The sequence below is a fragment of the Hyaena hyaena genome, unplaced genomic scaffold (genome assembly GCF_003009895.1).
Source record: "Hyaena hyaena isolate Hyena2069 unplaced genomic scaffold, ASM300989v1 scaffold_21, whole genome shotgun sequence".
Taxonomy (NCBI): domain Eukaryota; kingdom Metazoa; phylum Chordata; class Mammalia; order Carnivora; family Hyaenidae; genus Hyaena; species Hyaena hyaena.
Window position 1 is genome coordinate 4488838 of NW_024080653.1, and position 12718 is coordinate 4501555.

The following is a 12718-nucleotide window of genomic DNA, read 5'->3' on the forward strand; positions in this document are numbered from 1 at the left end:
GGAGCCGGAGACCCCAGGCCATGCCCCCCGCAGGAGCCCCCCCCCCAGGACAGGGCGGCCGGGCGGGGGAGGGCCGGGGGTTCCCGCTGGGGGGTGTCGGCCCCTAGGGGGGCCCCTGGCTCCAGCCTCTCCCCTCGGCCCGCCGGCCCACGGCCCTGCTGCGGCTTTCGTTTGTTTATTTATAATTTATACTCAGCCTGTTTCCAAGAAAGCTCGGAGGCACTTGCTGAAAAGCTGCTTCCGCAAGCTGGGCTGTGCTCCCATCAGCCTTGGGCTCCGAGCCCACGGACACTTTCCCTGTGGCTCCCAAGTTCCGACGTCTCAGCCTGGCGTCCGGGCCGCACCAGATCCGGCCCCCGAGACAGGCCCTCGCTGCCCGGGCAGCTCACTGGTCGGGGGCCACACCCGTCCTCCAGGACGCCCCCCAGAGCCCCGTGGGAGGGGACCTGGGAACGTCTGCACCCCTCTTCTGCCCTCGGCTGTCTGCCCTGTGGCCACAGTTGCCCCGCCCGGGTGCTCCACCTGCCCCCCGGCTCGCCCTCGCCCGGCCCTCGAAGGGACCAGGACGCCACAGGGGGCTCTACGTCTCGCTCGGTGTCCAGGCCGCGTCTCCTGCACAGCTTCCCAGGGGTCGACACGCAGGGCGCGAAGGGCCTGCAGGGTGGAGGCTGCAGACGAGAGCAGGGCGACCTCAGGACGTGGTCTGGACCCTGCAGAGCAGGGACACCGGCGGCTGCGGTCCCTCCTCACCCTGGCCGGGGCCTCAGGACTTCTTGCCTCGGGCAGGGGTCGTTTCTGACCCCGGGCACCCCCTTTCCTCAGCCCTGCTTCTTCAGGCTTAGTTTCCATCTGCGGCAGAGGGAGGCTGGTCTCCGGCCCGGACCTGCGCCAGCCAGGGCCAGAGCCGGCTTGGGCAGACCGCAAGCGGGGCACCTCACTTCCGCACCCCCAGTTCCTCCTCAGATGCCGAGGCCAGGATCCACGCAAACAGGATCAAGCCCACAGGGCAACATACTCCACGCCCCTCGCAGGGCCTCAGTTTCCCCACCTGGGAAATGAAGCGGTGTCTCAGCCTTCTCCCTCTGCCCAAGTCCTTAGATCCAGCTTCTACAGAGCACGCCAGATGCCCTTGCCCGCCAGGAGGGCACGTGGTGGGCCGGGGCAGGGGCTCCCCGCCGCCCCCTGCCATCCTCAGGCCCAAGACCCCACTGGCCCAGCACCACCAGCTTTGGCCGATGCCCCTTCCCCCACCCTCCCCCCGTTCCTCAGCCTGAGCAGACACCGCCTGGCAGGGGGAGCCCTGGCATGGCAGGGTCGCCTCAGGAAGCCCCTGTGGCAAGGGCAGCACCAGGCAGGCTTTTGCCAGGGATGTTCTGGCGCTCGGCGGGCACGCAGGGGAGCATGGCCTTTCCCTGGGTGCGGCTGTCCTTGCCGCCGAGTTCCGTGGGGCCACAGATGCCCTGGCTGTGGGGGTCAGGGCGGACCAGATGTCCATTCCAGGCCACGGTGCCCCGTGCCAGAAGGACAGTGCGGCACGGCCCTTGCTGACGCAGCCCTGAAGCCCTTGACGAGCTGAGAGGAGGCAGGGCGGGAGGAGGGAGGAGGGAGGAGGGAGGAGAGCAGCCAGGTGGCTCCTCTCCTAAAGGGAAATGCCTTTGAGGCCCAAACTGGCCCGGGAGCATCTGCTGCCAGGGTGGCCTGTGCCCCGCTCCCCCCAAGGCTGGCAGCAGATGGCTGCCCTGGCTCGTCCCCAGGCCACGCAGCCTGCAAAGAGCGCCTCCTCCAGGGCCCGAGCCCAGAGGGACGCCAGTTGCCCGGCCACTTGCGTGCGATTCCGGTCAGCCCTGGACGCCTGGCTGGCTTCCCGCCCGGGAGGCGGCATCGAGCCCTGGGGCGGGCACGGGCTCCTCGGGCACGAAGAGCTGGACCGAGGACCCGGCTCCCCACGCACTGGTGGCCTGGTCTCCTGAGCCTGTTTCCTCCTTTACGAAGGAAGGACAATCGTGCAAGACGCGAGCACACACTAAGCAATCGATGACGGCCGTTCGTGGGGCACATTTCACAGCAGAGGTGGCCTCTGGGGACCCCACTCTGGGAGCTGATTCGCTGGCCCCCTCGGGCTGTGGCAGTGAGCTCGTCTGTCCCTCCCACCAGACCCAGAGCCCTGAGGGCGGCACCGGGCCCTCGTCCAATTCAGCACCTCTGGAGCCCAGAGGATCCTGAGCAGAGGGCGACAGTGTTTGAAGGGTAGGATTCCCTGAGCGCCTGGGGCCTCCCACACGAGAGAGCTTTTTCGGAGCGAGATACTGCAAGTGAGGCACTTGGTACGTGGGCAGCCACTCGCTCCCGCCGGCTCCCCTGCCAGAGAATCACCCCGGGGTGGGGAGGAAGAGGAGGAAAGATCCCTCATTCACCTGCTCAGTCTGCAATATTCACTGAGCACCTGCCGCGGCCTGAACGAGGCAAACTCTCCACCTGCATGGAGCTTCCGGGCAGCAAACACGTGGTGGGTGGTGATAAGGCCTATGCTTCTCAGGGCAGGGGGCCCAGCGAGGGGCGTGTGGTTTCAAACAGGCGGTCACCTCAACCCGGAGGTGAGAGCCCCGCTGGCATCCGTGCAGGAATCAGTGCGCGAGTGTCCCGAGGGACGCGCAAGTGCAAAGGCCCTGGGGCAGGAAGGAGCAAGGAAGGCTGAGCCCGCTGGTCTGGCGTGCCGGGGACAGGGACGGCGTGGCTTCCGAGGGCAGGGGAGCCGCGGGCAGGGGGCATGGCAAGGTCACCGGCTGCGGTGTTCACACGCGGGCTGAGGCTGAAGGAGGGAGACCAGGCCCGGGGGCCAGAGCGGGAGGCTGGGCAAGGCGGCGGCCCGGGGCAGGGGTGCGGCTCTGCACGTGGGAGGAGGACTCAGGCCCGCGGACACTGAGGCAACAGCGGACAGCATCGGAGGCCCGCCTGGAGGTGGCGGGTGGCGGCCAAGACCGCGCCCCCGCCGGAAGCTCCGCCCCGCCGACCGGAAGCCGGAAAACCGAGCTCTCGCGAGCTCTCCTGGGCCCCGCCCCCCCGCTCTTCGCCAATCACTGCGCGTCTGAGCGCGTTGCCGCGGCAACCCGGGTGCGTCCAGGTCCCGGCCGGGTGCTGATCCCCCAGAGCCCGGCCTCGAGGCCTCGGCGTCCCCCGGATCCGCGCGTTGCACCTTGGTGACCTCCGGAGGCCCGGAGGCGGGTGGAGGCGGGAGGCCGCAGAAAGCCGTGGACCCCGTTAACTTTTGTAGAGCGCCGTCCTACCCCGCCCAGCCCCCTCCCTGTAAGCAGAGCGGCCGCGCCCGCCCTGCCCAGGGGGCTACCCCGCCCCTCCCGGGCCGTCCCCCGCCCCGCTGACCCCGGGTCCCCCGCGCCGGGCCGACCCCCGCCCTTCCCGCCCCGGCCCGAGGCCCCCGCAGCGTGCCCTCCGCCCCTCCCCCGCGAGCTCAGGGCTGCAGCAGGGGACGGGGAGGAAGGGGGCCCTGGCCGCGGACCCAGGGTCGGTGGGCGGCGGCCGGCCCGGGGGGCAGTCCGCGCCGGGGGGAGGCGGGGCCCCGGCCTCCGCCCCAGCGCGGACCTCCCCGGAGCCCCACCCGGGAAAGGAAAGCATGAATGTGCAGTAATGTGAGCTGGAGAGGGACTCGTTGTTCCTTGAGTTCACCCAGAAATCCGCCTCAAAGGAAAGTTACTGCACTGGGGAAGAGCACAGTTGGCTAGGAATTTGGTTTAAAAATAAATAAATAAAATTTAAATTACATAACTAACACGTGTTCGGTGTAAAGAATTTTGGAAAACACATGGAAGTATGAAAACCCTTGATCCCACCACAAGATAGGACCACTGTTAACACCTGAGGATGTTTTCGTCCAGTCTTGTTTCCCCTCGGTGCGTTTACATTGCATAGACACCATTTTCCAGTAAACTCTGTGGGTGTGCCCCAGGGCCCCGTAGACCCCGTGTAGGAATGGGAATGGAGGCCCCTGATGCCGCTGGACTCTCCCTTCCCCGGCACGCATGCAGTGGCAGCCCCAGGACTCAGGACAAATGGGCGCTGATGTGGCTGACACTCTTTACCAGAGGCTCCACCTTCTTCCTATGGATAAGTTCCTGGGGGTGCAGTGAGCCCTCCGTCCTGCATCCTCCCTTCTATGGCCCCAACTTCTCTCGACCTTCTCCTTTGGGCCAGGGGTGCAGGGGTGGGGGACAGGGTCAAGATGAGGCTTGAGGAGCCCGCCAGTCCCACGAGGGAGGGAAATCTGACCAGTGGGTTCCCTCCAGGCGTGGGAGGGTCCTGGGAGAGACAGGAAAGTGGGTCAGACGGGAGGCAGCCAGGGGCCCACTGCCAACCCTTTACCTCTGCCCTCTGTAGGGACCACATTATAAGACCGATAACCAAAGGAGGATGCCACCCCCCCCCCCGCACACACACACCACATGGTCTCACCCTAACAGGACGAGGGCACATTTAGTCTGGCACCCTGAAAGTGGCCCCTAGCTAGCCCACCATCCTGGGCACGAGCTGGAAGCAGCGTGTCTATGTACTTGGGCAGGAGAGGGGAAGGGGGGTCCCTTCTGAGCCCGGGGCGGGGTTGGTGGGTGATCCGCAAGCCTGGTCCCTCAGCCCTCTGAGCACTCAGAGTCCCGCGACCCTGTTCCCCAGGGTAATGGGAGGGACCTCGCCATTCATCTGGACAGACTTTCAGGCCGCCACCCGTCGGACGCCTATGCAGTGCAGGGCATGACCACAAGCGTCCTGGTGCCCGCAGGTCTGGGTTGCTGGTGCTTTTTCCACAAAGTCTGCCTTAAAGGGTGTCTGAGCATGAGGGCCTATCTGCCCAGAGGGTGCGGAGGTGGCAGCGGGGCAGGCATCTGCCCCCCACCCCCAGGATGCTTTGTCTCCTGGCCACACATAGTCGTGGTGCAAACAGCCCTGCCTGCTCCTCACTCCGATTTCAGGAGCCCTGGGGCCCCCTCTGTGACGCTGAGGCCACCCGCATGTTGTCGTCCCTGCTCCCTCCGGGCCCTGCCCCACCCGAGCGGCCACAGAGAACCCTGCTGCACTCGCCATCACTTGCGCTCCCAGACGGAGCGTCCTGACTTGTCTCCCGGAACATTTCTTCCAAAACTCACTACCTACTTCTCTGCTTAAAGCCATCTGCTAGCTTCCCATGTCATTCAAAGTAAAACCCTGAGTTCTTTCCATGGAGAATGAGGTGTCAGCTACCTCCCATCCACGGAGCCCCAGGAAGCCACCTGCCGTGGAAGAAGCCGGGGTGGGGTGGGGGGCGGAGCGTGCATCGTGGGGAGCCAGGGGCCATGTTCCCCGTGAGGGGTGTAGTGAGGACTTACCACTGCCTGGTGCTGGGCAGCCTGGAGGGCAGGGTCAAGGAGGCAGGCAATTCTACCATCGGTATCTTAATAATTTTATCCAGAGGCAGGAAAACAGTAAAGCTGAGGCTGAAACTGGTAAACTCACTCAAATCAGCGAGGCAAGGGGCGCACGTGGTCGTTCCTGAGTCTGGACAGTGTGCGCTCTGCTGGCTCCTGGACATGACTGCAGGGAGCCCTGGCCTTGGTCTTGATCCATGCTCTCTTGGTCCACGCTGGTGTTGGGTGACGGTGTCTACCCTGAAATCGTCGCCGGGCCAGCAGCTGGCACACCAGCTTTCCCTCCTGAGACCCCGGGTGACCTGACCTCCCGCTGCCCGCGCCACACCCGTCCCCTCTGTGGATGCAAGCTGCCCCTCGGTCCTTCAGAGCAGCCACTCCCTCCGCCTGGTCCCGCCGTCCAGGGCGCGGGAGACCCAGCCCGGCTTCCTTCCCCCCCGGCGGTGGGCGCTGCCCTCGGTCCCCCACTTGCCCTCCTGCCCTCTGGCCGCAGTCCCTCCCGGGGCCCTGGCCCAGCGCCCCCACCGCACCCCACAGCCCAGTGCTGGAGGGCAGGGGTAGCTCGTGGCCCCTTAGACACCAGAGCTGGCTGCAGGCAGGCAAAGTATCCGGGGCGGGGGGACGAGAGCCCCTCGGTTCTCTCCTTGGGCTGTCAAAGTAAGGTACCCCAAACTGAGGGGCTCGACACACGTAAACGTTCCCTCGGATGCTTCTGGAACCCGGACGTCTGAAATCAGATGTCAGCGGGATCGGTTCCTCTGGGAGACAGACTCTGATCCGTGTCTTCCTCAGTGTCAGGACCTGCTCGTCGTCCCCTGGCACCTGTGGCTTGTGGACACACCAGTCCCGTCTCGTCTCCACCTGTGTCTTCACTCGCCCCCCCCCCCCGCCACCGCATCTGTGTCCTTGACCAGATGTCCCCCTTCTTGTTAGGACAGTGGTCACTGGGTTAGAGCCGCTCTACGTGACTGGATCATGTCTACAAAGTCTCTATTTCCAAGGAAGTTCATACTCACAGGCTCTGGGTGGACATGAACTTGGAGGGACACTACTCAGCGCACAGCCCCATCCATAAATGGTGGAAAACCCCGTGTCCCCTGGGGGACCCCACATTTCTCCAGGTCACCTCCCTTTGCATTTCCTGCCGTGAGCTCACAGGTGGTCCATGCTGGACACCCCCCAACTCCTGACACATTACAGATGACAACACAGGGCATTTCCTGGCAGCTGGGCCCCCACCCCTGCCCTGCGCCCCGGCCTGAGATGGCGCTCTCTGCCCTTCTCGACCCCGTCACCTGTGTCCTCCATTCCGCAGGCTCTCACCCCTCACCCCCACTCCTGGGGGCCTGAGAAAACCACAGCCTCCCCACTCCCTTCCCTTCACCCCTTCCCTCTTGCCTAGACCCCTGGAGGCAGGGAGAGGGTGGGCACAGAGCGGGGCGTGCCTTTCATAACGACAAAAGCCACGGGGGTGTTTTCCTTACTGGAGCGGAGCCGGCCTAGGACTTCTGCTGTTCCCCTAGATCGTGAAAGCATCGGCTCTGATTTCAAAGAGCGTTTCTGTTTTTTTCTTCCTTCTACATCTGTGCTCACATTCTGTGATTCTTAGAGAACCAAAATTCTGAAGAGCAAAGCCCAGAGCCAGGAATGTTCGAGCCAGAAGGGGCTTCTGTGAGGAAGGACACAGACTGGGCCTCTGCCTGCCAGGTTCTGGGTGGGGGGCACACAGCCGCGTAGACCACCCTGCACGGCACCTGGGTCCCAGCGGGGGACTCATTTATACAGGGAGGGGGAGGGTCGGGGATGAGTAGGATTTTGTCAAGCAAATGATTTCTTGGCTATGAGACATAAAGCACAGGCAATAAAAGGAAAAATACATAAATTGGATTTCATCCATGTGACAAACTTTTGTGCCTCAAAGGGCATGGCTGAGAGAGCAAAAAGCCCACAGGGCAGGAGAAAATATCCAGAACTCATGTGTCTGTGAGGGATTCATCTCCAGAACATGTAAAGAGCACCCACAAGTCAACAACAAAAAAACCCAAACACCTGATTGAAAAGCGGCCAAAGGGTTTGAATGGGCGTTGAAAAGTCATTCAACTGGCCAATGAGCAGGTGAAAATCCCCACATCCCCGACACTGCGTGATATCAGAATATCACGAATCATTATGAAATGCAAATCGAAATCACAACAAGATGCCACTTGGCGCCTATCAGGACAGCTACTAGAGAAAGAAAGAAAAAAAAAAAGAGAAGCAACAAACGTAGGTAGAGAAACTGGAGCCCTAGTATGTTGCCGGCCGGAGCGTAAAACGGTGCAGCCGCTGTAGAAAGGAGTTTGGCAGTTCCTCAGGCGGCTAAACATAGACTCACCATGTGACGCTCCCGGGTGTGCTCCTCGAACGACAGAGAGCAAGGACCGAAGCAGAGACTGTGTGCCGCCTTCTTAGCCGTCACAGCAGCCAAACGGTGGAAACAGCCCAAGGGCCCACCGGCGGGGGAAGAGAGAAGCACGATGTGGTCCATCCACACGTGGAATATTATTCAGCCGTGAAAAATAAAGGAGAAGGAAGGAAATCCTGCCACCTGCTACCCCACGGATGGACCTCGAGGACAGGGTGCTGAGCAAGGCCAGCCGGTCACAACAGGACAATTGCTGTCTGATCCCACGTATGTGAGGGGTCTGGCGTAGGCAGATTCATGGGGACGACAGTGGGTTGGAGGGTCCCCGTGGCTGGGAGTGGGGGGTTAATGTTTAATGGGGACAGAGTTTTGTGCCTGGGTGGCTCAGTCGGTTAAGCATCCGATTTCAGCTCAGGTCATGATCTTGCGGTTCATGAGTTCAAGCCCCACCTCGGGTTCCGTGCTGATGGCTCAGAGCCTGGAGCCTGCTTCGGATTCTGTGTCTCCTTCTCCCCACCCCTCAAAAATAAGTAGACATTTAAAAAATGGGGACAGAGTTTCTCTTTGGGGGGATGAAAAACTTTCAGGATTAGCTGGTGGTGGTGATTACTCAACATTGTGAATACAATTAAAACCACCGGACTGCATACTCCAGTGGCATTAAATTTTATGTTATATGTATTTACTACAATTTTAAAAACAGTTTTTAATGTTTATTTGTTTTGATAGAGAGCGTGTGAGTGAGCGGGGGAGGGGCAGAGGGAGAGAGAGAATCCTAAGCAGGTTCTGCATTGTCAGCTCAGAGTCCAATGTGGGGCTCGAACTCACAAACTGTGAGATCACGACTTGAACCGAAATCAACAGTCAGATGCTCGACCGACTGAGCCACCCAGGCGCCCCTGTGGTATTTATTTTTAATTTATTATTATATTTTTAGTTTATTTTTTGAGAGAGAGAGAGCAGGGGAGGGGCAGAGAGAGAGGGAGAGAGAGAATCCCAAGCAGGCTCCAGGCTGTCAGCACAGAGCCCAATGTGGGGCTCAAACCCATGAACCATGCGATTATGACGTGAGCTGAAATCAAGAGTCAGATGCTCGACCCATTGAGCCCCCCAGGTGCCCCGAACGGCCCCTATGTTTTAGGAAGTGGATTGGTGCATTGGAGAACTGGTCAGTCCGGACCAGAGCCTGGCCGGGGTGGGGAGGGGGTGCAGGGGCGTTCCCGCCGCAGCCCACTCCACGCCAGTGCTTCTCTCCCTGCAAGCAAGCCCTGCCCAGCGCCTCTGGCACAACTCTGCAGGCTGCTTCTGTGCTAAGCACACAGCCTCCCCTCAGAAGCCAATTTTCTGCACAGCGAAAATGTTTTATCTGTGCCCACTTTAGCAGATGGCCCCCCACCTTGGCCTGAATTGAGAAGCACAGAAATCAAACAGGGGACAGACGGCGTCCTTGGCAATGTCTTACCGGCACGCAGCCCGCAAACTCACACCAGCCCACCCTTCCCTGCGCTCCCCCGCCATGGGAGCTGGCCAGGAGCCCCCCAGGGCCGCGCCCCTCCTCGGCCCTGCGGATGGCCCGCTGGGAGCCCGGCCCGGGTGTCTGCTCACGGTAGGTGCTCAGGAAGTATGTCCTTCGTGAATGCACAAGTGTGTTTCTAAGGGCTTGGTCGTGGCTTTTCGTTGCCTAGCACCCGTCTCTGCTCCGGTGCCCTGCGCCCTTCCCGAAAGAGACACCGCTGGAGTCCACGCTGTCGGTGATGGAGTCTAGCTCGTACAGGGTGTGGGACTGGGCCACGGCGAAGGGCAAGGGGCTCCAGGCCTCCTGTGTGCCGTCCCCCCCAAAGAGTTATGTGCACCCTGATCTACACGGCGGCTAAGGAACTTCTGGGGAGAAAGTGTGACCCGGGTCCCCTACAGATGATCAGAGATGTGGGCTAATGTGTGGTTGAGGGGGCAGCCGTGGGGCCTGAGGGTTTGAGGAAGGACCACGGGGACCCGAGGGGACAGCCGACACTGTGGAAAGGTTTGGTGAGGGCAGGTGCCGCGGCTGTGGGACACAGAAAGTGGGGGCTGGGGCGGAGGTCCTGTGTGAGCAGGGGGTTGGGATGCACTGGTGCCCGTGGACTGGGGAGGCCAGTCCTTTGGCCCCAGGGAGGGCTCGAAGGGACTGCAGAGACCGTCTGGCCCTAACCTGTCTTTCTGTGTGGAGGGAAACGTGCCCCAGCTTCATAGACTGAGGACATGGACAGGGGACCGGGAGGGATCTGATGTGGAGAAGGAGGCAGATTTGCAACGCGGTTTCAGGTGAAATGCAGGACTTCAAACAGATCCTGTGCATCAAGTCCCTGCCCCAGACCCCCTGGGAGTCGGCCTCTGCTTCTCTCTGCCCCTTGAGGGGGGCGTCAAGGGAGGGCGTTTGACAAGTTCTGGAGCAGGAGCCGCGTGGGAGAGCCTCTGGGGTCCCAAGTGGTGGTGGGGACGGGGGGGCCGCGGAGGGGGAGGGCTCGGGACCTGCCCGGGGCTGGGAACTGGCCTTCAGGTCCTCCAAGGTGCTGCACCCGGACCATATTCCCTTGGGGCCCCCAGGCCTGCGGCACCCACGTCCCACAGCCCGACCTGGAGAGGACCACCCCCAGCCGGGGCCACATCTCCCACCTCCTCTTGGGTATTTAGGGGCCCGGGAGGGAGGGGTCCATGGGGAAGGGGCAAGGTCCGGTCCTCTTGAGAGGAATCGGTGGGGTATTGCTGATGCGGAAAGAGGAGGGGAGGGCCCAGCCCCCACATGTGCCTGCTGTGTGGCGGCCCCGCGCACACACCTCCTCTTCACAACCGTGCCGGCTGGGGTGAGGACCCGGGCGTGAGGTGGGCCGGGAGAGCACCGGGCTGGGAGTCAGGAATCCCGAGTTCCGATTCCAGCCCAGCACACACGAGCTACGTGGCTTTGAACGCAGTCTCTCCGGGCCTCAATCCCCTCACCCCCCAAAAGTGGAGGGGTGAACTAGTTGACCCCGAGGCTCTCCCAGCCCAGACATCCTCCAGGCTTTGGATACAGCACTTCTCCCCCCTCAAGGTCCCTGTTAGACCCGGCCACACGTCACACAGGGAGCCCCTGCACAGTGTGGCTTGAGGAGTGGGGGTGGCGAAGACTCCGGGCGCACGTGTCTTCGCGGTGAGACAGGCGGGCTGTAGCTGCAGGTCACTGCAAGGGCCTGAGCACAACGTACAAGGAAGATAAATATGGGAGAACCCCTGGCGGAGCCGTCTGAAAGTGGGTGGCCGTCTCCGTGGGTCAGCGAGCTCCCCGTCACCAGAGGCGTGCAAGCTAAGAACCGCTTCCTGCATCCAAGGGGCTGTTGGCATCACTGACTTCCAAGACACGCTCTGGCTTTGAACGCTAAGGCTGTGTCCCCACGCTCGACTCTCGCATGGGCCTTCCTCCCGGGCGGCTGCTCTCGGCGGCGACGCCTCCTGAAGTCGTTCGCTGATGTGCCGGCATCAGGTGTGAGAAGTGTGGCAAGTAATTTGTTTCTAATGATAGTTAAAGCAGCCGGGTTTTTGAATGAGCTCCTCACGGAAATGGGAAGCAGGAGAGCAATGTTATGGCAGCCGTGACCCTGCACTTCCTTGAGTGGGAGGCCCAGACGCAGCGGCCTGGCCACAGGGGCCGCGGGTGAGGTCGGCTGTGGACCCCCAGCCCCTCCTGCAGTCCCCTGGCGAGAACTGGCTGCTCTGGGGCCTGACCTCCTTCTGCACCACACTAGAGAGCAGGCCGCTCACACCCCCACGCCCCGGCCCCGAGTCCCCAGCAGACAGCACCCCCGCACTGGGCAGGACATGTGCCCGCGAGGCACACTCGGCCGTGGCAGCAAGAAGCCGGAGGGACTAACTCCTGCTAGGCCACTGCATGCGCGTGCGCATTGGGGGTTTGGGGAGACCAATCAGCCAAGCGAACTGTTTTGGCTCTTGGGCACTGTCCCGTGGGGCAGCTCTCAAGCTCTCTGTCCGTCCAGAGTCTAGCTTGGTTGGCGAGGGGAGGGAAAGTAAGTTCTTCCCAGCACCCAGGGTCCCTGCATCACCCACTCCCCTTGTTATGGGACCCAGAAGATGCTCTCCACTTGAGTGCAGCGAAGGGGCCCGGGAACCTCAGAAAAGGGGAGGTCTGGCCAAGATCCACTCAGTGGTGATGTGGCGAAGCAGAGGAGAGCAGGGCTGTTTGGGAAGAATGAGTCCAGGCGGCCTGGAACCTGGCCCGGCTGTGCCGTGGGGTAGCTCATCCGCCGAGGACAGAGCAGCACCGCAGGGGTGAGGGAGGCATGAGGAGGGGTGAGGGGAGGCATGGGGAGTCCCTCTGCGCCCCAAGCCCAGTGCGGGCCTCGCCAAGTCGGAACATCGCTTCCCCTCTCTCTGCACCTGTGAACTGGGCAGACCCCCTCCCACCCACAGGCTGTGCCTTGCAAATGCAAGGCTTGCATATCCCTGAGGGAGAGGGGTCCCTGGGAGGTCCCCTGAGGCAGGACAAGACGGCATTTGCGAGCTTGAGAAAAGAGACACTCCAAGGAGACCACAGTCTTTCTTCACTCTTTACTGTGTAAAAATAAACTCAACAATTCATGTCGTTTCAGCAAGAAAATGAAAAACAAAAAACAAAAAACAAAAAAGCAATACCAGTAGAAATAGTGCATTTCCAGAATTGCTAATGGGAGGTGGCAGGTCCCATGGTTTTGACCCATTTGATACCCAAAAGGCTGCAGATCATATGAAAAATGTACAGCTTTGGTTAGCAAATAATGAAAAATTAAGGTACATCGATTCTCTTTCATATTATACAGTATATACATTGTAACAACATCGGCCATAGGGGGCTTGCTTTGTCGGGTTTTTTTTTTTTTTTTTTTTGGCAAAGAAGACA